Source organism: Octopus sinensis, linkage group LG25 (genome assembly GCF_006345805.1).
Source record: "Octopus sinensis linkage group LG25, ASM634580v1, whole genome shotgun sequence".
NCBI lineage: Eukaryota > Metazoa > Mollusca > Cephalopoda > Octopoda > Octopodidae > Octopus > Octopus sinensis.
In genome coordinates, this window is record NC_043021.1 from 14,054,391 (window position 1) to 14,081,217 (window position 26,827).

General features: G+C 37.9%; 1 protein-coding gene across 5 annotated transcripts in view; it reads right to left on the minus strand.

Annotated features, from left to right (window-relative positions):
- Positions 1 to 26,827, minus strand: part of LOC115224234 (glutathione hydrolase 1 proenzyme-like) — a 165,201-nt gene that overhangs the window by 35,659 nt on the left and 102,715 nt on the right. The window lies entirely within an intron of this gene.

Consider the following 26,827-nt stretch of genomic DNA (forward strand, 5'->3'; position numbering starts at 1 on the left):
CTGTGTGGTAAGTAGCTTGTTTACCAACCACATGGTTCCGGGTTCAGTCCCACTGCATGGCACCTTGGGCAAGTGTCCTCTACTATAGCCTCGGGCCGACCAAAGCCTTGTGAGTGGATTTGGTAGACGGAAACTGAAAGAAGCCCGTTGTATATATGTATATATATATATATGTGCGTGTATGTTTGTGTGTGTGTGTTTGTCCCCCTAGCATTGCTTGACAACCGATGCTGGTGTGTTTATGTCCCCGTCACTTAGCGGTTCGGCAAAAGAGACCAATAGAATAAGTAGTGGGCTTACAAAGAATAAACCCCGGGGTCGAGTTGCTCGATTAAAGGCGGTGCTCCAGCATGGACGCAGTCAAAATGACTGAAACAAGTAAAAGAGTAAAAGAGTAAAAAATAATAATATAATAATATAAATTCATAGCGTCCCCCCCCATTCACTGCCTTCCTCTCAACGCCTCCTTTTTCTTTACACCCCCCCCACCTCCCCCTTAGGCACCAGTGCCCACCTGGGCCATCTTAGTGCCCACTTTGAGAACCTATGTACTACAGAGTAATCCGACCTGCTAGAAATAGCAACTATCAAATCTTCAAACTGCACCCCAACACTGTTATTGATGTAAGAACCAATACACACACACACACACACACACACACACATACATATATCGTCAGCATTGCATTTATCCGAAAAAGAAACACACTCTAAAACATTAGAACAGTAATGTAATTTTTAAGGAAGTTAAAAGTTGTGGTCAGTCGTGGGATGACCATTGGTTTTGCTACAGCTATTTTAGTCTGATGAGTTGCCTAAACTGCTAAGCGCTTTATAGGTGCGAAACCAATGGTCTCTTTGTGACTGGCCGTAACTTTTCCCTTCCTAAAATATATATATATATATATATATATATATATATATATATATACATTCTTTTATTCTTTCACTTGTTTCGGTCATTTGACTGTGGCTGTACTGGAGCACTGCCTTAAAGGGGTTTTTTAGTTGAATAAATCGACCCCAGGACTTATCCATTGTAGGCCTAGTACTTATTCTGTTGGTCTCTTGCTGGGGACGTAAATACACCAACATCAGTTGTCAAGCAATATTGGGGGGGGGGACAAACACAGACACACAAACGTATACACACACACACACACATATACATACATACATACATACATATATATATATATATATATATATATACACACACATATATATATACACACATACATATATATATATATATATATATACACATACATATATATATACACACACACATATATGTATATATATATATATATATATATATATATATATATATACACACATATGTATGATGGGCTTCTTTCAGTTTCCATCTACCAAATCCACTCACAAGGCTTTGGTCAGCCTGAGGCTATAGTAGAAGACACTTGCCCAAGGTGCCACGCAGTGGGACTGAATCCGGAACCATTTGGTTGGCAAGCAAGCTACTAACCACACAGCCACTCCTACACCTACATGTTAGTAATTTTCTTGTATTATTATTTCTTTTTCTTTTTTTTTTTTGATAGCTTCTTTTCACAACTTTTGAAACATTTTGGTTCCCCCTTTATATGGAAATAACTTGAAAAAAAATTTTTCCCTAGACCATTGCTAGATCACTGTGGCCCAATACCTTAGACATTCTGGTATTGTTCCTCAGTGGTAGGTTGAAACACCATTTCTGGTGATTCAGCATTGTTCTGAGACAAGCTCTGCACTTTTAACACTCAAGTTTCTTTGAGACAAAACATTTTTGCTAGTGCTGTCCCATGCCTGTATACAAGGAAGTGAGAGAGTTTTCAATTCAATATGAAGATTATGGAAGAGAGAGAGAGAGAAGATAAGAGAGATGGGAGAGGAGGAGAGAGAGACAGGGAGGGAGAAAAGAAAAAGAGAAGAAAGGGTGAGTGAATGAGAGAGAAGGTGACATGTTTTGAGTTTTAACAGTTTAGTTGGAATTGCTTTACTAGATTAAATAGAAACTAGAGAATGTAAATTGACAATGGCTCATTCCAAACATAAAATGAGACAAATATATTTGCCAAGCTCCATGGGAAGAACTATTAAAATCGTTTAAACTACTACTACTACTACTAATAATAATAATAATAATAATAATCCTTTCTACTATAGACACAAGGCCTGGAATTTTTAGGGAGAGGGATAGTCGATTACATCGACCACCCCCACAGTGTGTAACTGGTACGTATTTCATTGACCCCAAAAGGATGAAAGACAAAGTCGACTTTGGTGGAACTTGAACCCAGGATGTAAAGACAGATGAAATGCTGCTGAGCATTTTTGCCCAGTATGCTAACAATTCTGCTAGTTCACTGCCTTAAATAATGATAATAATAATAATAATAATCCTTTCTACTATAGGCACAAGGCCTGAAACTTGGGGGAGGGGGATAGTTGATTATATTGACCCTAGTGTTTCACTGGTATTTAATTTATCAACCCTGGAAAGATGAAAGGCAATGTCGACCTTGGCAGAATTTGAACTGCCACTATGCATTTTGCCTAGTGTGGTAACAATTCTGCTAGCTCACCACCTTAGATGATGATAATAATAATGGTGAGGGTTGGCAATGAGTTTAGTGAAGAATTCAGGGTACAAGGATCAGTCCTCACCCCATTCTTGTTCATCATAGTCCTCCAGGTGATAACAGTGGAATTCAAGACAGGCTGCCCCTGGGAGCTCCTCTATGCTGACGACCTTGCTCATTTAGCTGAATCACTACCAGAACTAGAGAAGTTTCAGGTGTGGAAGCAAGGTATAGAATCAAAGGGCCTTAGAGTTAACCTAGCAAATACCAAAGTAGGAAGGAGGACAAATTACAAATCCCTTCAAGTAGAAGGCCCTGCTTGATGTGTAGAAAAGGTGTATGTAGAAACTCAATAAGATCTAACCGGTGTAAGCTATGGACATAAGAGATGCAGCAATATCAGAGGAAGGTTAACAGGGAAGATAGTTTTTGTGCATAGGTACAATAAACACCAAAAATTTACAGAAAATAGATTCCATCACATACCAGGGGCGAAAACTAGAAGTAGTCAATAGCTTCTATTATCTAGGTGACCAAGTTAAAAGCAGGGTGGATTGCTCTGAGAGCATAGCTGCTAGAATAAGAATAGGCTGGGCAAAGTTCAGAGAGCTCCTATCTCTGCTGGTAACAAAGGGCTTCTTGCTCAGAGTGAAAGGCAGGCTGTATGGTGCCTGTGTGCGAACAGCCATGCTACAAGGCAGTGAAACATGGGCTGTGACAGCTGAGGACATGCATATGCTTGTTAGAAATGAAGCCAGTATGCTTCGCCGATTGCGTAATGTCAGGTGGTACTGGCAACAACTGTGCTCAAATGAATGATAATGATGATAATAATTATAATAATAATCGGAGCATTAGGTTTGCTTACAAAATCATCATCATCGTTTAACATCGGTTTTCCGTGCTAGCACGGGTTATGAAAAGAAAAACCAATAGCAATTGGAGCATGTGTTATGATTAAGAAAAAATATGGATAAAAGAAAATATGGATAAAGGATAGTAATTAGAGCATTAGATATGATTTAAAACAATATAAAAGGAAACATGAAAGCCATTTTCAGGCTCACATCACTAAACTTTGTCCTCAAAATACTGTATTTGCCAGCACATTGGACGCACTCTCACATAAGATACGCCCCTATTTTACCAGGATATTTTGCAGAAAAGAACAATTTTAGTAGGTTTCATTATAAATCTATTGAAGGATATTTTAAAGTGGTTTTGTAGGGAAAATTGTATGATTCTGTTCATGAAATACAATATTGTGACAGTATACTGGAATAAAGTATGAGGCCTTATGTAGCTTTTCACTCACCTTTAAAGGAAACCAAGTCAAGTTTGCCTTAGTAAAAAAGAAATATACATTGGTATCAATGAATTCTAATACAAACCCATCAACAAAGTACCATAAATGTGATGAATTCCTATAGATACTTAGTTCTCACTGTTGCCATCCTTATTACCGGTACTCTCTTCATCACTGGAATTCTCTGCAATAGGATCTGAGTCATCAGTATCTTCTTCAAACAAGAAATCATCCTCAGTACCGTCAAGAGCATAACTAATGCCACATTTTAAAAATGATTTCACAGCTACCTCTTCGTTTACAGCATTCCATGAATTTTTACCCACCCACACAATAGTAGGACTCTTCCATCTTCCTGTTTGTGTCACTTCAAAATCTGAAGACTGCATCCACTTGCTCCACTCCGCCTGTGTGAATCTTTTAAATGGTTTATTGATTGAAAATATCTAAAGGCTGCAACTAGCTGGTTAGACCTCCTGGAATTACAGCTAATTGGGTCTTCAGTTCTCCAAGTTTCCTCTTCACAAGCTCAGTTCTATGAGCCCGAAACTAATAAGGCAGGTTTCTTCAATAGCCCAGTAGGATGCCTGGACGACACTTTATCAAACCACAATTTCATTCCTTCTTCATCCAGCCAACCTTTTGGGTGGACATGAACATAAATGCATTGTGTATCCTTCCTTGAGGGAGTATCTTTCTTTTAAAATTAAAAAAGGTGGTAGTTTTGTGAAATCAGCACACTGACAATTCTGTCAGCTCACCACATTAATAATAATAATGATGATAATAATAATAATAATCATAATAATGGTTTGAAATTTTGCCACAAGGGCAACCATTTTGGGGGAGGGGATAATTCTATTACATCAACCCCAGTGTTTCACTGGCACTTAATTTATCAACCCTGAAAGGATGAAAGGCAAAGTTGACCTCAGTAGAATTTGAACTGAGAATGTAGCAACAGGCGAAATATTGCTAACCTTTTTGCCCAGCATGCTAACGATTCTGCCAGCTTGCCACCTTAATAATAACAATTATAATATTAATGATAATAAGACAACGTGTTAGAGCACCAAAGGCCGGATATAGTAACCTTTAGGAGGGACAGTCAAGAGTGCCAGGAGATCAATATATCATCATGAAAGAAAGAAAAAGTTGATAAATATGGAGACCCAAGAATTGAGTCACTAAGATGTGGCAGCTACAAGAGTCAGACATAAAGGTTATCCCAATTGTTGTTGGAGCATTGGGTTCAGTATCACCCAATCTACAAAAACATCTGAAAACCTTAGAGATACTTTACAATCTAGATGTATTGCAAATGTTGGCATTACTTGGAACTGCACGCATATTGCATAAAGTACTGTCTGTCTGAGGTCCTTGTTGTGACTTGACGAACAGTACAAACCCCCTGTAGACACAACATCTTCAGTCAACAACCTCACGATATTGTATACTTTGCAACATCTATAATAATAATAATGATAATAATAATCCACTTACTGACAGTTTATCTAATCTAAAGTATTTCACTGGTGAAAAATAAACGGTCATGTTAAATGAAAGTACATGTGTGTTGATATTAGATAATTATTTAATTGAAGATAGTGTACAAAATAACAAAGATTTGGGTGCTGGGTCATACGGATGGTATGGGGGAAACAAAAATGTAAATGAATTAGCAAAAACTAAAAAAAAACCCAGAAAGAAAAACATTTGAGTGTAAAAAGATATAACTGATATAGTAAAATAGAGCATTGTCTTGAGGCTTATGAAGGACTCTTGGAGCTGGTTACACAGTTTCCTTGGCATATAAATGACCGAGAACACAACCTTCTCCTCAAAAAGGATGCCAGACCATCACAAGATTACTCATTTACAGAAGAGTGGACTGGGGCAATAGGAAATGGAGTGTTTTGCTGAAGAACACAGCGTGGGAATCGAAACCATGACATTGCAATTTTATGTGCAACCCCCAAGCCACTAAGCCACGCACCTTCACACAACTGATGTAGATAATATTCCTAATTTATCTGAAGCAAAATCATTTATGGAAAGAAGAGTAGTAAAAACAATATTCATTAAAATCAACAGTTGAACTATCAAACTTTAATCCTCAATCAGATTTATCATAAGAAAACTTATCAGTTATTGAATGATACAAATAAGTAATGACTTTCTTGGCCCCATACTGGTTGATATTCCTCTATAAATTATAAACTATAACAAACAGATCTGATTGTGTTGACCTTTATGTTCATGTAGCAGGCCTGGATGTGTGGTTAAGGAGCTGATTTTGCAACCATATAGTTTTGGGTTCAGACCCACTCTGTAGCACCTTGAGCAAGTGTTTTTTACTATCGTCTTGGGTCAATTCATGCCTGTGAGTGAACTTGGTAGAGGGAAGCTGTGTGGAATCCAATTGTGTGTGTGTGTGTGTGTGTATTTGTGTTTGTCCCCCATTGCTGCTTGACAACCAATGTCGATTTGTTTATGTCCATATAACTTTGTAGTTTGGCAAAAGAGACTGATAGAGTAAATACCAGACTTGAAAAAAAAAAAAAGAAAAGAACAAGTATTGGAATTGACTTGTTCAACTAGACCCTTCAAAGCAATGCTCCTTCATGGCCACGTTCCAATAACTAAAAAAATATAAAGAGGTAAAGAACCCCTTCGGTCATGAATAACCTTGGGATTGCACCTAGGGATTTTCCCCTCCAAGGCACAAGTCCAGCCAAGGTTATTTATGGAAGACCAGCAGTAACCCATGCATACCAGCCTCCTCTTCACTCCACCAATGTTATACAAGGGAAAGGCAAAGGCCAATACAGCTTGGCACTAGTGACGCCGCAACTCATTTCTACAGCTGAGTGAACTGGAACAACGTGAAATAAAGTGTCTTGCTCAAGAACACAACACACAGCCTGGTCCGGGAATGAAACTCATTACCTCTACTCTATGTTTGCTGTCAATAAATACTATAGGGCCCAATATATTGATTTGTCTGGGGGTCTTCATAGGTGTAGGGGCCCAATTCTGATCTTTGTATTCTGTGCCTTCCTGTAATAAATAAACATTATAGCACCCAATGTACTGATTTGCCTGGGAGCCTTATGGGTATAGGGGGCCCAATTCCAATCTATATATGCTGTAGCTGGCTGTCAATAAATAAAAACTATAGGGCCCAGTGCAGTGATTTACTCCTGGGGCCTATAATGTTGCTGCATGTCATTATTTTAGTTTGTTTTGATTAATATGGACAATTAAATTTAATTTAATTTAATAAAATAAACAGATTTTATTATTACTTTCCTTCTTGTTTTTCTTTTCCACAGTGGAATGAGGCCAAGCTGGGGCACTGCCTTAAGGGGTTTTAGTCAAACAGAGCTAACAAGGTGCCACTCAGTGGGACTGAACCTGAAACCATGTGGTTGCAAAACAAGCTTCTTAACCACACATCCACGCCTGCCCTTAACCTTATGTCTGTGCACATATCCAGGTCTGTGAGCGGGTGTCTGTGCATTTGTCTGTCTGTCTGTCTGTCTGTTTGAGTGTTATAACTAGATTTCGTTTTCGTTTACAATTGTATAGGGTGAGAAATTTGATACTAAATATTTGGGTTGAAATAGTTGGGTGGGAAATGGGTATGTGTACCATTGTAGTCAAATGTGAAAAAAAAAAAACATAATAAGAGGGCAAAATATATTCTTGAATTTTAGATACGAAAAAATGTGATGGTGGAGGGTAGTGGTGGCAGTAATGGTGGTGATGGTAGTTGAGATGGTGGTGGTGGTGGTGATGGTAGTGGTGGTGGTATTTGGGATGGTTTTGATGGCAACGGTTGTAGTCACTGTATATATATTTGAGAATGCATTGTACTACAGTAAATGAGTAAATACTGCTATGTTTCCAACCAGCAGCTGTTTTTTTCTTTTTAATTGCAGTTTGTTGTTGGTCGACAATTTCATTTTTAATGAGTTTCTCAAACTTATCTCATGTGTGTAAATTTATGTACAAATATCTCTGTGTGACTGCATGACCATGTTTTATTCATATATCTTGTATACTATACATATGTAAATTCATTATTTGAGCTTTCAGTAATGGTATTTTCCAAAGCCTTTTTAAGTTTAACATTATTTATTCTGTACATATGTTGGCACAAGTTAGAAGAGGTTGTATTTGACACCTTTACATTATGTCTGTCAAATAATGAAATTTACATTCAATCCTCTCATGACTGTCAACCAACAACAGTTAACCACAGAAAATGGTAGCCCTGAAGCATCCAGAACAAATGATATATCAAACAATAACCAAAGTCCTAATAAGTAGGAAGGTAGACAAGTCACAAACACCTTCAGGTAGATGGCCCTGCTCGATCTGTAGAAAAGGCGTAGGTAGAAACTCTATAAGATGCACCAAGTGTAAGCTATGGACACATAAGAGGTGCAGCAACATCAAGGGAAGGCTAACTGGGAAGATAGTTTTTGTATGTGGCAGATGCTCAGGAGCAATAAACACTGAAAATGTGCAGAGACCAACTTCCGCCACATTCCAGGGAAAAAAACTAGAAATAGTTGATAGCTTCCTTTACCTAGGTGACCAAGTTTGTAGCGGGGGTGGATGTGTTGAAAGTGTAACTACTAGAGTAAGAATAGCCTGGGCAAAGTTCAGAGAGCTCTTACCTCTGCTAGGGACAAAAGGCCTCTCGCTCAGAGTAAAAGGCAGACTGTACGACGCATGTGTACGAACAGCTATGCTACATGGCAGTGAAACCTTGAATTGAAAAGAGCGCAGTCATCATGCTTCTCAGAAACCTGGATCAGCCAAGATTATGCAATGCCACATGTACAGCTGTGACTTAACTACATCATCATCATCATTTAGCGTCCGTTTTCCATGCTAGCATGTGTTGGACGGTTTAACTGGGTCCTGTGAAGCCGGAAGGCTTCATCAGGCCCAGTCAGATTTGGCAGTGTTTCTACGGCTGGATGCCCTTCCTAACGCCAACCACTCCGTGAGTGTAGTGGGTGCTTTTTACAGCCTCACATTATCGAAGCAAAAATCCTCACTGGAAGTGGTAAAGAAGACATTGAATTTATACCTAGAATAACCACTAATACTAACAAATGTCTCCTTTCGTTTCAAACGATGGCAATTCTCAGTGAGAGTCAGTCATGCATTGACCATTAACAAGTCCCAAGGTCAAACACTGCAGGTCGTTGGTCTCCGTCCAGAAGAGTGCTGTTTCTCACATGGTCGACTGTATGTAGGTTGTTCCAGAGTAAGAAACCCACAGAAACCCTTTCATATATGCTCCAAAGAAAAAAGTTAAAAACATTGTATATACTGAACTTCTGTAAATGTTTTATAATGTTCGTACAGTAATAATTTCTCTAATATTATCTACATTGCTTTCTGCATTTAGATATTCTAAATAAATTTGTAAAATTATGTTATACAATATTTAAATACTTTTTAACAACTTTTATAGTAAGGAAAATGGGCATTACAATAGATGCCAATATGTGCCTTATGAATACATTTCAACACCATACAGACCGGGCTGAAAGCCAGGAGGCCTGCTAGTATATATATATATATATATATATATATATATATATAACTCCAAGAAAGTTAGGGGTTGTGGGTCCAACTCACTAAGGGATAATATCTATCCAATATACTGTTGGTATAATACCCAATTATTAATACACAAGTGTTTATTGCATTGCAATTAACTTACCTAGTGTATTAAATGGGTGAAGATAAGAACCAACTATTGTGTCCCTCCATTTTCTTATTTGCTATATATATATATATATATATATATATATATATGTATTCACATATATACATAAAGAGAGTTTCTGAAATTGGATGTTCTCAAAAAGGCTTTGACATCTGATACAAAACTACAAAACAAAACCAACTTCACATATAGATACTAAGAAACAGAATTCTCTAAATAGTTGACTAAAATAGAATTGTAAGACAAGACAATACAATGCATTTATATTCAATTTTTTTTTTTTATCAAGCAACAAATAGTCATAAAATCTACCACAATACCTAAGACGTATGAAACAAGAAAAACAACTAACACTGCAGAAATATTGTGCTTACACTAGCAGATAGGTACAGGCTTCACTGTGTGAGAAATAGGTTTGCTTTCCAACCACATGGTACTGGGTTCAATCACACTCCATGGTACTTTGAGCACACACACACACACACATATATATATATATATATATATATATATATATATATATATATATATATAATTAATTAATAAGGGTGAGAGAATTAGATACTAATTTATAGTATATCTATTCTACACCAAGTGGCCTAGTGCTCCGAGAAACCTGGATTATTATATATTTTATAATATATTATATATTTTTACAAAATAAATATAAGAGAGTGGTCACTATATGGCTCACTCTAGCACCAGTTAATCCAAAAGGTTTCAACCACAAAAATACATGTTTCCCATGAAAGTCAGTACGATTGTTAGCTCACCGGACAGGGCAAATAAAAAATAACAAAACTACAGATTATTTTGGGACAATTGTTTCGCTATTAATGAATTAAATGTAATTTTACTTACAAAAAAATCCACTTGTAGCTCCTCAGCCAAAACTATCTGGATGAAATCCACTCAATCACACGCCAGATTTTACCATAACGATAAATACGCGTGTGGTTCAATTGATTACATCCGACGTTATAATTCAAATGCCCCAACTAACAGTGCGCCAAATTTTCACGGAAAACAAATACAGCATTTAGAAATAAATGCAGCATAATTATAATTAATTAATAAGGGTGAGAGAATTAGATACTAATTTAATAGTATATCTATTCTACACCAAGTGGCCTAGTGCTCCGAGAAACCTGGATTATTATAATATTTTATAATATATTATAATATTTTTACAAAATAAATATAAGAGATGGATTTTTTTGTAAGTAAAATTACATTTAATTCATTAATAGCGAAACAATTGTCCCAAAATAATCTGTAGTTTTGTTATTTTTTATTTGCCCTGTCCGGTGTGAGCTAACAATCGTACTGACTTTCATGGGAAACATGTATTTTTGTGGTTGAAACCTTTTGATTAACTGGTGCTAGAGTGAGCCATATAGTGACCACTCTCTTATATTTATTTTGTAAAAATATTATAATATATTATAAAATATTATAATAATCCAGGTTTCTCGGAGCACTAGGCCACTTGGTGTAGAATAGATATACTATTAATTAGTATCTAATTCTCTCACCCTTATTAATTAATTATAATTATGCTGCATTTATTTCTAATGCTGTATTTTGTTTTCCATGAAAATTTGGCGCACTGTTAGTTGGGGCATTTGAATTATAACGTCGGATGTAATCAATTGAACCACACGCGTATTTATCGTTATGGTAAAATCTGGCGTGTGATTGAGTGGATTTCATCCAGATAGTTTTGGCTGAGGAGCTACAAGTGGATTTTTTGTAAGTAAAATTACATTTAATTCATTAATAGCGAAACAATTGTCCCAAAATAATCTGTAGTTTTGTTATTTTTTATTTGCCCTGTCCGTGTGAGCTAACAATCGTACTGACTTTCATGGGAACATGTATTTTTGTGGTTGAAACCTTTTGGATTAACTGGTGCTAGAGTGAGCCATATAGTGACCACTCTCTTATATTTATTTTATATATATATATATATATATATATATATATAATGTCCAATGAGAAGTAAAGACATACATATATATATATACGTACATATAGGTTTTGTTTTGTGGTTTGTATCAGATGTCAAAGCAATCAGAAAACCACTACTTTCAAAAACAAATATTGTAAAGCATTTAGAGTGGAGTAAAAACTTACAGAATTGGTCCCTAGAGCACTGGAAGAATATTATTTTCTTGGGCGAGTCATCTTTTACCTTATTCCCGACCACTGGCCAAATATATGTGTGGAGACAGCCAAAAAAAGCATTTGACCCAGACTGCCTTCTTCCAACTGTTAAACATGGAGGAGGATCTGTAATGATCTGGAGGGGCTATATCTTGGAAGTCCACCGGCCCAATGGTTTCCTTTCATGGCAGAATTAATAGTCAAGACTATTTAAATATTTTATCTAATCAAATTTATCCTATGGTTGCGGAACTGATTCCAGAGGGAAACGCAATCTTTCAGAATAATAAGGTACCAATTCACACAGCTAAAGTTGTTACTGAATGGCACGAGGAACATTCTAGTGAAGCTGAACATCTTATCTGGCTACCACAGTCCCCAGATCTCAATATCATTGAACATTTATGGTGCATTTTAGAAAAACAAGTAAGGAGTTCATATCCTCCAGCATCATAACTCCAAGAACTGGAGACTGTTTTAGCTGAAGAATGGACAAAAATTCCTTTGGAAACAATTCAAACTTTGTACAAGTCCAAACCTCATAGAATCCAAACTATAATTACTGCCAAAGGCGGTCCCACCCTATATATTAAAATAAATTTGTTTGAAATTTTAAGGTGTTTCCATTATTTTGTCCAACCCCTGTATATAGTATATTTAAATGTTGAGTAGAGCACTGGCACAGCTTAGGCTACCTGTTGTCATCCGCAGATGTGGCACACTTCCTTTGGATCTACTTCAGGAACTCCACAGTGGCAGTTAGGGTAATAATATCAATTAATAGCAGGGGATGGATTTCGTATTAGACTTTTATTAGGTGCAACAAATGTTTCAACCCATCAGTCTGGGTCTCTTCAGATACATTGATAAAGAAGTCTCACTAGAGATTTTTAGTGTCGGCTGGCTTGTTGTTATATATATATATAATATATATATATATATATATATATATATATATTATATATATATATATAATAATAATAATGATAATAATATGAGGGAATATTATTCCAAACTTATAGAGAAAAATTCAATTTAGAAATACTAAATCAAATTTCACAAAATATAATATATATATATAAATTAGAAAAAATCCACCTTTTATCAATTCAATAATGAAAGATTAAATTATGCCATTTATATATATATATATGGGTATGTGGCCTAGTAGGGTGTGTCACTCACAACCACAATACCATGGTTTTGATTCATGGACTGGCTAGTGTGTTGTGCTCTACGATCACTTTGACATCTGACATGTGGCTCACGATGCACCTGTGCAGGCAATCTTTGTTTGATGGAGGGGAGTGAGCTATTGCATAGCACAAACAGTTGATGATCACTATAAACGAATCATTGGTGTACAAAGAAATTGTAGAAGCCCAGTCTGTGGTCTATGAGAGGTGAGCCCACCATATTAGTATTTTTTTTTCTCTTTCTACTTGTTTCAGTCATTTTGACTGCGGCCATGCTGGAGCACCGCCTTTAATCAAGCAACTCGACCTTGGAACTTATTCTTTGTAAGCCCAGTACTTATTCTATTGGTCTCTTTTGCCGAACCGCTAAGTGACGGGGACATAAACACACCAGCATTGGTTGTCAAGCAATGCTAGGGAGACAAACACAGACACACAAACATACACGCACATACATAAATATACATATATACGACGGGCTTCTTTCAGTTTCCGTCTACCAAACACACTCACAAGGCTTTGTTCGGCTCGAGGCTATAGTAGAAGACACTTGCCCAAGGTGCCACGCAGTTGATATATTACTTCACATTGCGAATAATGCAAACAGTCTAAGGTACATTTGATTCAAGCTGACCTGAGGCCATACAATATAAACAACAACAACAACATCAACGTGGTTTTGCTCTTTGGTGGGATGATGAATGAGCTGTGGGAATGTATCTGAGGTGTCACAGCAGGTACACACACACACACACACACACAATTTTGAAGTTCCACCTGTGGTGGTTGGGGTCAGATTAAGATGCAAGAGAAATTCTGGAGTCACTGACCTCATCTTTTCTAAAGACAAACTCAATACCCTTGTTAAATATTTTGAGCAAGCCTTCAAATAGTCTTTGACTGTTCATATCTCTCCCTCTCTCTCTCCCCCTCTCTGTCTCTATCTCTCTATCTATATGTATATATATATATATATATGTATGTATGGTGCAGCCTTCGGGCTTCCCAGACCCCAGTTGAACCGTCCAACCCATGCTAGCATGGAAAGCGGACGTTAAACGATGATGATGATGATGATATATATATATATATGTATGTATATATATATAAAACTGTCTTTTATATGTAACTGTGCATAAAAACAAACATTGATATATACATGTGTGTGGGTGTCTCTTTATATTAATGCGTGTTTCCCCTGTCGTTTTAAAGCTTTCCCACCAATAACGAAAGAGCCAGTTTCTTATGGACACAGAACCAGGACTCTTTTGTTTGAGCCCACACCATACCAACTAGGCAGCCATGCATGCATTTATGTATCTTTGTATGTGCGTATACATATATATATATGTGTGTGTGTGTGTGTGTGTGTGTATGTCATTATGTATATGAATCTGTTTCGATGCCTGCATTTATGTATGTTTGTATATATATATGTGTGTGTGTGTGTGTGTATGTCTGTGTGTGTGTGTATGTCATTATGTATATGAATCTGTTTCGATGTATGAATTTACGTGTGTGTCATTATATATATATGAATCTGTTTCGATGTATGTGTGTGTGTGTGTGTGTATACCCACACACACACACACACACACGCATACTAACAGCCACAATTGCTGCTGCTGCTGCTGCTGCTGCTGCTTACTATTAAACAGAAACAATTTGAAGGAAATGAAACACAAACACTATATGACTTTTTTAAGAAAAACATGTGAACTTAGAGAACTGATATTATCAAATATTAATTTTATTTATTTCAATTCCCTTTTATTTCAACATAACTAAATTCTCTTTTTAAATCGATTAAAACTGTATACAGCTATGGTACGACCACACTTGGAATTCGCATCATCAGTTTGGAACCCCTATCTTGCTCAGAACATTGACCTCCTGGAATCTGTCCAGAGACGTGCAACCAAACGCATACCCTCCATCAGACACCTACCATATTCTGAGCGCCTTGTTTCCCTGGGCATGGATTCACTGAAGCTCCGGCGTCTGGCGACGGACTTGGTAAACACCCACAAAGTTATCAACCACCTCACCAACAACAACACTGAACACCTTTTGATCTCCATGTGTCTAACACACGTGGACATGCCTACAAAGTCAGAAAACAACACAGCTCCCATGACTTTCGGAAACATTTTTTCACGCTCAGAGTTGCTGAAGCATGGAATAAACTGCCTGCGTCAGTTGTTGACTGCCATGACACTGCATCCTTTAAGGCCCTCATGCTTTCCGAAATCTGCCGAAACTACACCTGATTATATATACACTTTAGATGAGTTGTAGTGCACCTGAGCACTGTACACAATTATTATATTATTATTATTATTATTATTATAAAATCAGTAGCTACTAAGATAAAAATGTAGATACAGCCTCACTTTTATCCATGAAAAAAGTGCTTGAGAATTTTCTTTTTGCTTTTTCTTTTTAATATAACTTTACACACATGAAACTTAATATACTTTTGTATATATAGTAACCTGTCCATGTCATCAAAAATGCTGACAGATTTATGAACCCTTTAGCATATAAACCAGCCATATCAGGCCAAAATGTTTTACCTGTTTTATGTTCAAACTGGACAGATCCAGCCTCTTCACCTACCCTACAATGTCATACTCAAAATAGATAATCACAACATGGAAATCTTGAAGCCAGAAAATGATGCATTCTTTATTCTAAACAACGAGAATCAACAAGTACTGCACTTGTAGAGTAATCTGAATGTTAAAGAGTTAATGATAGAAAATGGCATTATCAAAACAATGAGAGACGCCATTGATAAATGTCTGCAATAGCTGGCTTGCCAACCACATGGTCCTGGGTTCAGTCCCATTGTGTGGCACCTTGGGCAAGTGTCTTCTACTATAGCCTTGGGTTGACCAAAGCCTTGTAAGTGGATTTGGTAGACGGAAACTGGAAGAAGTCTGTCGTATATGTATGTATATATATAAGTTCAGCAAAAATTTAGATTCAAATGAATATGGTACTTAATTTAGATGCACCAGAATTCTGTATGGTGTTATCCATAAAAATCCGTGGGGTGATTATAATCAAAATAAGCAACAAGAATGACTCCGGTAATTTGGTACGATCGTTTCGTACTACATCATTTTATTAAATGTTGTAAGTATTACAACAGTTTCAAAATGCTGAGCACTCATCAGCCAATTATAGAGGTTTTCCATTAATACAAAAATTTTCATATCAAGTGGCAACATTATAGAGAAGGTATACATATAGACAAAGATGTGGATTTAAATTTTAAGAACATTTGAGGTAGTGGAGCACATCAACTAACCGACTAAGATTCGGTTGTTCCAGACTCCTGTAAGGTTCTGAGAAGGAAGAATAAGTGGACGGAGACAATAAAGATTTTCTAATTATAGAAATGGGGTAAAGGGGGTTTCAGAGCTCCATATAAGGAATTAATGTAGAGGACAGCATTGTCACTACTAAATGCCAATTACTACTATTTGATGAACAGATTCGGCGTTAGGAGAACTAGGTCAATGTCAAGTGGTCACAATAATATTCACAGAGAATGCAGAGACCTTACAAACCCTATTCACATCATAGTCATAGGTCAACCAACTGTTGTGATGATGTGCATAGGGTTTACGAAGGTTACTTGTTGGCAAGGTCACCAAGTAACTTGCAAGACAAAGATCCTTTGAGAGGGAAGGGGCTTTGAAGACAGTGGCCTTGCGCCAGGTGATAAGAGGTTAGAGTGTGACAGAGGGATAGAAACAGGTATCTTGCTGTAGACAAGATATGTGGTTACCCAATCAGAGGGGATAATATGAGTATTGAATTCCTGGTTACATGATACTTATTACAAGTGCCCACATGGGATATATTTTGATTAATCCTTAGGGATCTGTGGCTATTCCTCACCACTGTTCACTCCATCCAACCACCAAAACATTATGTACTGCAGTTTTTGCCACATTATACACTATGGGCACATGGCTTAGTGGTTGAAAGTTTGATTCCCAGCAGTGTCGTGTGTTTTGGAGTGACACTTTATTTCATGTTGTTCCAGTCCAACAAGATGGCAAAAATGAGTAGTACCTGTAGCTCAAAGGGCCAATCTTGTCACATTCTGTATCATGCTGAATCTCCTTAAGAACTACATTAAGGGTATGCATGTTTGTAGAGTGCTCAACTACTTGCACGTTAATTTCGCGAGCAGGCTGTTCCATTGATTGTTGTAACCAATGGAGTGCCCACCTATACACAGCATCTCAGCAAGCTACCATTCATGAGTGGTATGAAGTGCCATGCTTTCAGGAATCGTTTTAGGTGTTTACATAGTTGCAAGCAGACATAGGCACTCTCTTGCCCCCTTCATTCTTGATCTAATGGATCGACCCAAGATATAGCACCGAGAGAGAGAGAAAGAATTGCAGCAGTATTTGGTTAGTACTTAATTACAGCTGAATAAATTGGAGCAATGTGAAAATTAAATGCCTTGCTCAAGGACAAAATACACCACCTCTAGGAATTGAACTTGTGTCTTTATGATCATCTGTAAACCACTCTAACCACTAGGCCTCATGCTTTCACTGTCACATTATATGTTTACATGATATGCTCATTTGTATGTTTGCTAACAACTTGAACAGCAACTTCGTTATCTCAAACAGCAATAAAGACAGCAAGTCCAAATTTGTTTTATTTTTATCAATGATTAATTACTAAATAAAATTAAGCATTGTTCTATTTTATTTCATTTAATTCATTTTATTTTTCATTTTTATAATTTTTTTTTTTTTTGTTCTAAGCAAGTTATCTGGATATTAAGTACAGAGTCCTCTTCCTTGTTTAATCAATGTCACATGCCCAAAAGAGAAGTTAGACGAGTGAGTGATATGCAGAGAGCTAAATGCAATGGAAACATTTCCATGACAGGATTCCTTCCTTCCTTTGTTCCCTCCCTCCCACCTTCCCTTCCTTTCTTTGTTTCTTCCTTTCTTTGTTTCTTCCTTTCTTTCTCTCTTCCCTTCTTTATCTTCCTCCCTTCCTCTCTTTCTCTCTCTCTCTCTTAATTATATTCTTCATTAAATGTGGGACAGTTTAATATTGTTCACACATCAGTTTGACATATAAAATAATTCTTTATGATTTAGCCAGCCTAGCGTCTTCAGGCCCCCACCTCATTTGTCAGTTGCACACACACATGCACACACACACACACACATGCACACATGCACGCAAAGACACACAGATGCAAGCCTGGCTGTATTTTTCAGAAGCTTGCTCCTCAACCATTTTGTCTTGAGTTCTTTCTCACAGCACGACACCTTGGGCAAGTGTCTTTCACTATAGTCCTGGACCAACAAAAGATTTGTGAGTTGCTTTGGTAGATAGAATCTGAAAGAAGTTCATTTCATACACATACACACATATCAGTTTTATTTAATGACCATTTTTCCATGCTTGTATGGGTCAGATGGAATTTTTCAAGGCAAATTTTCTATGACTAGATGCCCTTCCTGTTGCCAACCCTCACCCATTTCCAAGGAAGGTAATATTTCCCTATGGCCAGACATGTTTTCACAGGAGACTGGAAACAAACAACCTCACTTGTGTGATGGTGATGCTCATTTACAAGACGAGGGTACACACACACACATATTACAGTGATCTTCCTTCAGTTTCTATCTATGAAATACATTCACAAAATTTTGATCAACCCAGAGCTATAGTGGAAGACTGACCTGCCCAAGGAGTTTTGCAATGGTGGGATTGAACCTGAAAACACATGGTTGGGAAACAGATTTCTAACCACAAAGTCATGCCTACACACACACATGTGCACACACACACACACACACACTAGTGGGACCCATGGAAATTCCAAGGAATGGAAAAAATTAAGAGGACCTATTCTAGTAAGAAAGGCTGATTTGCATTTTTATAGCCTTCATAGTTTTGCTATCTTTGGCTTTCTTTAAAGATTCTTGATGTTCATCTACATTCATTTCCTCTCATCTCTGTCGGTGTTGTCTTTTACCTCTTTTTACTATATTTTCTTGCTGTTCCTCTCTGATCCATGCTCTATATCTGAGCATCCTTTCTCAGGCAGCTTGCAATTGTGTTTCTTGTGATAACCAAATACCAATTTTTTTAACCCTTTCATTACTGTATTTCTTTTGAGATGCTAGTAAAATAACATCGTTATCATTGAGCTAGTGTTAGGAACATAAATTGTGACTAAGATTTGGTGGAAAATTTGAATTTAAAACTTATGAAAACCAGACATTAATACTAAAGAACTAGAGCCGGTTTCAGCCGGGTTGGTAGCGAAAGGGTTAGGGTTAGGGTCAATAAATAATCAGTCGATAAATAATTGCACTTATGCATTAAGCATTGGTTGCTATAAAATGAAAATACTTTTCATAATCAACACACGACCACCACTACCACTATGGCTATCCATGTCTCTCTCAATACAACTGTCTTTCCTGTCCATCTCTCTCTATCTACCTTTCCCTTCAGCTAACTTTTTGACCTTGTTTCCCATCACCACACATCATTAACACTTCTCTCTCCCTCTTTTTTCTTGTCATCTTTTTCTCTTGTTCTTTACCTCTACCTTCAGCTGACCACGTGACCATTTGGCCAAGTGTATTAATATTAATTACCTTTCTCTAATTTTTCCTCCTCTCTCTCTCTCTTTCTCTCTCTCTCTACACTTCTCTCTCACTCCACCTCTCTCTCACTCCACCTCTCTCTCACTTCACCTCTCTACTAACCAATGTATAACAGGCAAATGAACAAGCAGATTATATATATATATATAAAGTACTGGTATGACTCAGTGGCAGTGTAGTAAGAAGCTGGCTTACCAACCACATGGTTCCGGGTTCAGTCCCACTGTGTGGCACTTTGAGCAAGTGTCTTCTGCTATAACCTCAGGCTGACCAAAGCCTTGTGAGTGGATTTGATAAATGGAAACTGAAAGAAGTCCATCATATATGTATGTATATTTGTGTGTCTTTGCATCTATGTTTGTATCCCGCCTCCATCACTTGACAACTGATGTTGGTGTGTTTATTTATGTCCCCGTAACTTACTTTGGCTAAGTTATGGGGATGCTTTATCAAGCAGTGGTGGGGGACAAACACAGACACATGCATACATACATACATACAGTTTTAGATATGGAAAAAATAAATGAAAGTTTATTCACTCACGATGTAAAAAAATAAGATCATAGGAAAGAATTTCATTAGATAACAAACTTTTGTCCTGAGCCACAGTTCAACGAATAAAGAATTAATTTATGTATCAGATTCGCATTGAAAATACATTAACTACACTATGGCTTAAATAGAAATGTAATTAACAGACAGCAAACAAAAAAAAAAAGTAATAATAATAATGATGATAATGGGAAAAGTGTATAAAACCAGGCCAATAACTGAATTCCAACCAGTGCAAGGATGGGCTGAATGGTTAAGAAGCTTGCATTGCTATCACATGATTTCACATGATTTGTGATTCAGTCCTACCGTGTGGGGTTAAGGGTTGTCTACTTTAGCTCCTGGTTAACCAGTGCCCTATGCAGAAACTTGTTAGTTGGAAACTGCAGAAGGTCTGTTGTGTGTGCGCGTGTGTGTATATATATATATATATATATATATATATATATACACATGTGTGTGTGTGTACAAGGGGGTGATGAAAAGTTCCTGGCTTTAGGAGTATTGTGAAAGACCTGGTTGGAGGCCCAACCTTCTGAGTTCCTTTACAGGGCTTAGAAAGACTGAAGGACCACTGCAATAAGAGTGTGAATCTGAGAGGGGAATATTTTGAATAAAATCATAATTAACTGACCCTGCTGTATTTTTTACCCAAAGCCAGGAACTTTTCAGCAAACTCGCATGGGTGTGTGTGTATATATATATATCATAACAGTGATCTTGAACAAAACACTTAATTTCATGTTACCCTGCAATTATTTTGATGTCTGACACATGGTACACTGTGCACCCATGCAGATATTATCGGTTCAATGGAGGAAGTGAGTTAATGTACGGCACAAAAATTTGATCACTTATAAACGAATCATCCTCTGAGCAGGTTGTTCAGCGAGCAATTACAGAACTCTCATCTACAACAGGAGAGTCCCCCCACCTCCCCTCTCTCCTCGCATGAGGCAGCCATGTTTCCCCTCTAATGCAAAATTCTTTTTTTTCTGCTCCTTGATACCACCCCCCCCCCACCTCAGTTGAGGGGGCTTGTCTTACAAGTTACTTGGCGACCTCACTGCTGCTGGTGTCACATAAAATGCACCCAGGACACACTGTAAAGTGGTTGGTATTAGGAAGGCAGAAACGAGCTGGCAAAAACGTCAGCACGCCGGGCGAAATGCTTACTGGTATTTTGTCTGTCTTTACGTTCTGAGTTCAAATTTTGCCAAGGTCGACTTTGCCTTTCATCCTTTTGGGGTCGATAAATTAAGTACCAGTTACGCACTGGGGTCGATGTAATCGACTTAATACCTATGTCTGTCCTTGTTTGTTCCCTCTATGTTTAGCCTCTTGTGGGTAATAAAGAAATAGGTATTAGGAAGGGAATCCAGCCATAGAAACCATGCCAAAACAGAGAGGATTGGTGCAGCCTTCTGACTTGCCAGTTCCTGTGAAACCATCCAACCTATGCCTGCATGGAAAATGGATGTTGTATGATGATGATGATGATGATGATGATGGTTCCAAAACCACATGATTGCAGAGCAAATTTCTTTATCATACAACCATGCCAGTGCCAATCATTGGGGGTATTCTTCTATTTATGGTGCCACATGTTCGTTCATAGTGAGCCAGAGTTCATATTGCTTGACTGATCCAGAAGTTGGACTCACACCTACTTGCTAAACTACTACACATAACACTTGACACTTAATAATTTATTCACCCTCCCATTGTCCCAATTACTCCGACAAATATGCTTTTGGCAAACCCGCCTCCATTACAGAGGTTCTCAAACTATAGAATACAACCCCAGAAAATAATGAAATCCTTTTGGTCCTCACTATTTTATTAATGAGTAGAAATAAAATTGGGATTTGCATCCACATAATTCTTCTTTCTTCATCATGCTGTCAGACAAGTTTAACCCTTTAACTGAGAAATAAAATTTTATGGTTATACCGGTAATGATATTAAATACCTACCAAAAATCTGAATTGGTTATTTTCTACAAGTCACATTGCCTAAGTAAACTTGATGTATCTCAACAGAGGACAGTTTCAGATATGATATTCCTCAACAAAAGAGAGATTGGTTTTTTAAACTGCATTCTGTAGTTAAAGATAACGAAATTTTGAGTGGATATATCTGATTCCCGTAGTAACAAAGTTAAACAGTTTAAAACTATATGAATTTAATTAAATACAACAATCTGTCTGCTCTACTTTTTGACCTTCAGAGCCCTCCATCAAGCCCTCTGCCTCATGCAAAACACTGAATTAGGTCACCTTGGTAACAAAAGCTATCAACTACTTCAGTGGAACATTCCAAGCATTTGAAAGAAATTATCTCATGTGTAATTCTTTGCGCTGCTGCTCCTGTACCTGCCACATATGAAGTCGTCTACTTATCAATCTGCCTGTGACCCTGCAACACACTTTGTGCATTCACGGTTTACAAAGGTATACTGTAAGGAATTCCTAGCCAGTCCATTTTTTTGAATAGTGACTATGACCATTTTCTCAATAGCACTAATGTCCTATCTTCTTTCCTGCTAACTATAACTTTACTCCAGAGGCATAATACAAAATAGAAAGTGACAGTGCACTCCCCTGTCCAAGGGCAGGTGTAGAGGGATACAAAATTTTCTCTTGCTTATCATGTCTTGTAATCCATTGCCTCTCCTTTCGTTGTAAATGTCCATGCTTATTTTCAGACTTTTTAATTATCCCTTATTTCATACATTCTAAGTAATATAATGCACACTGACATTGCACATCCAGCGAAGCATACCAGCTTCATTTCTTTCAAGCCTATGCATGTCCTTGGCTGTCACAACCCATGTTTCACTGCCATGTAGCATGGCTGTTTGCACACAGACATTATACAATCTGCCTTTCACTCTGAGCAAGAGGCCTTTTGTTACCAGCAGGCGTAGGAGCTCTCTGAACTTTGTCCAGCCTTTTCTTATTCTTACAGCTACACTCTCGGTGCATCGACCTCCACTACTGACTTGGTCACCTAGATAATAATGGAAGCTATCAACTACCTCTAGCTTACCCACTGGCATTTGAGAGTCTATTTTTTTGTAAATTTTTAGCGTTAATTGCACCTGTGCACCTCCCGCACACAAAAACTATTTTCCCAGTTAACCTTTTTCTGATATTGTTGCTCCTATGGGTTCATAGCTTGCATCAAGTACATCTTATGGAGTTTCTACCAACACCTTTCCTACAGATTGAGCAGGGCCAGCTACCTGAAAGGATTTGTGATTTGTCTGCTCTCCTACTGAGGGCTTTTGATTCTTTATTTCTTGAGTAAGCTGAGGGTGTGCGATTATTATTTTCTGAAACAAAGATTATACAGAGTGAGCAAAAAGTGCAGCAATGACCCAAAAAAGGTATGTCCTCAAATACCTTACACACCCTGTACATATATATATCCTTGTGTGTGTCTTTTAGGGTGGGTGTAGCTTAGTCATGCTTATGTGCCTGCTTATATCTGCCTTTTAGGGGTGGAGTGTGTAGCTTAGCCTCTTATATCCTCATGCCTGTGTGTGTATATATTCATGACTGTGTGTATACATATGTGTTTGTGTGTGTGTGTGTGTGTGTGTGTGTGTGTGTGTGTGTGTGCATGTCCCTATCTAGCATCATATGCAGTGGGCATCATTATCAGTTTATTTATGAGAGATCAGGTGTCACTGTTGATGTCATTGGGGAGAGAACAAGATATATATATATATATATATATATATATATAATATATATATATATATATATATATATAGAGAGAGAGAGAGAGAGAGGCGGGGAGACAGACAAGGTTAGGAACAAAAAGAGATTGAAAGATAAGACAGAGAAGTGGAGAAACAAATATACATATGTGCATGCGTGTGCACACACACAAACAATCTCCCACCCCAACCCCGGGCTAAAGAATCTTAAGTTGACATGCAGTAAGACAAATAAAAAAAGAAACAAGATGAGTAGTAGTAGTAGTAGTAGTAGTTTTTGTTGAATGATGATGATGGGAAAGAACAAGAGGATGAAAGGTGGGAAAGTATGGTGCAGGAGGAAGTTGAGGTAATTAAAGGTAGTTTGGAACATGTGACTAGGTAAAGGTGAGAAGAGAGGTTTATTACCTGGGCAGATAACTGCTGTGGTTGTTGATTGAAAAACTGGATATAAGGGGTGTCAGATGTGTTCGAGAAAGAAGACCAAACTGATATGGACATGGGACATGTAGGAACAGGTACAGCTGAATAAAGAAGATCCTGGTTGGCCAGTCACTTAATGTGGCTGGATGGAACCAGTAGAAGAGGAAGACTTAGGAAGATATGGAATGAAGTGCTGACCTCAGGAGCTGCTGCCTAATGGATGAGATGACAAATGACTGGGATCTCTGGTGATATGAGGTCCTCAAAATGACTTGCCCTGCTCAGTAGGAGTGAGTACTGCAAACGCTATATCTTAGGTCCTCCACTTGTTACAGTGACTCCCTCCTTTCACGTACTATGTCTATGTCTTCCGCTCGCCTTCTCTCTTGTCATGTGTGCGTGTGTTACATATTTAAAATATATTAAGGCAGAAACATTGGAGTGGCTGTGTATAGGCGCAGGAGTGGCTGTGTGGTAATTAGCTTGCTTACCAACACATGGTTCCGGGTTCAGTCTCACTGTGTGGCACCTTGAGCAAGTGTCTTCTACTATAACCTTGGGCCTACCAAAGCTTTGTGAGTGGATTTGGTAGATGGAAACTGAAAGAATCCCATCGTATATATATGTATATATATATATATATATGTGTGTGTCTGTGTTTGTCTCCCCAACATCACTTGACAACCGATGCTGGTGTTTTTACATCCCCATAACTTAGCGGTTCAGCAAAAGAGACCGATAGAATAAGTACTAGGCTTACAAAGAATAAGTCCTGGGGTCGATTTGCTCGACTAAAGGTGGTGCTCCAGCATGGCCACAGTCAAATGACTGAAACAAGTAAAAGCGTATGCTGGGCAAAATGCTTAGCAGTATTCCTTTCATCCTTTCAGGGTTGATAAATTAAGTACCAGTTGCGTAGTGGAGTCGATCTAATCGACTGCCCCCTCCCCCCTCCCCCAAAATTTTGGGCCTTTCTCCTAAAGTAGAAAAGAATATATTTTATATATATATATATAAGTGCAGATGTGGCTATGTAGTAAGAAGTTTGCTTCCCAACCACATGGTTCTGGGTTCAGTTGTAGTGCATGGCATCTTGGGCTAGTGTCTTCAACTATAGCTTTGGACCACCCAAAAGCCAGCCTTGTGAGTGAATTTGGTAGATGGAAACAGAAAGAAGCCTGTCGTGTGTGTGTGTGTGTGCCTTTGTGCCTGTGTTGGTCCCCCCCACCACCACTACCACCACCACCCCTACCACTTGACAGCCAGTGTTTGTCACTGTTTGTATCCCTCTAATGTAGCAGTTCAGTAAAAGAGACTGATGGAATAAGCAGCAGGCTTAAAAATAATTAGTCCTAAGGTTTATTCATTCGACTAAAGTTCTTCAGGGGAGTGCTCCAGCATGGCCACAGCGCTAATGACCGAAACAATTAAAAGATAAATGATTTATAAACTCATATCAACTTTATGTTGTCAGATCAAAAGGATTAAATCCAATGATACCAAAATCAACAAAGGAGGCTTGTTTACAAAGTTCTAGCATAACACTAAATTTAATTGAAAGGTGCTTTCCGAAAGACCTTTCAGTAAAAACCTAAGTACCACCCCACTCAAACCCATGCACCCAAAGATGATTTTTTAACTTAACAGATACTAGGCGCAGGAGTGGCTGTGTGGTAAGTAGCTTGCTTACCAACCACATGGTTCCGGGTTCAGTCCCACTGCGTGGCATCTTGGGCAAGTGTCTTCTATTATAGCCTCGGGCCAACCAAAGCCTTGTGAGTGGATTTGGTAGACGGAAACTGAAAGAAGCCCGTCGTATATATGTATATATATATATGTGTATGTATGTTTGTGTCTGTGTTTGTCCCCCTAGCATTGCTTGACAACCAATGTTGGTGTGTTTACGTGCCCGTCACTTAGCGGTTTGGCAAAAGAGACCGATAGAATAAGTACTGGGCTTACAAAGAATAAGTCCCAGGGTCGATTTGCTCGACTAAAGGTGGTGCTCCAGCATGGCCGCAGTCAAATGACTGAAACAAGTAAGAGAGAGAGAGAGTATGTAAAGGCAAAACCAACTCTAATGCATCATAGTCCAATGGTGGCTTAACTGGACGAAACTTTGAGGTTACTGTCACCAACATTCTTGTATAAGAACAATAAATTGGTACTCTACAAAAGTACAGAGCAACCCATTGGGTTAATTGTTTTTATCATAACTGAACATAGAAATAAACATTAATACACACACACATACACACACACACACACACACACACACACACACACACACACACATGCACATATTTATATATATCAAACAGTAAACACAGATGACATTTACAGCACTTGAAGTCTGTAGTTCATGTTTTATATATTTCACTGTGAGCTTTATGTGTTTGTATCTAGTTATTTCCTTCTGTCCTACATGTTGATGCACCTGGAT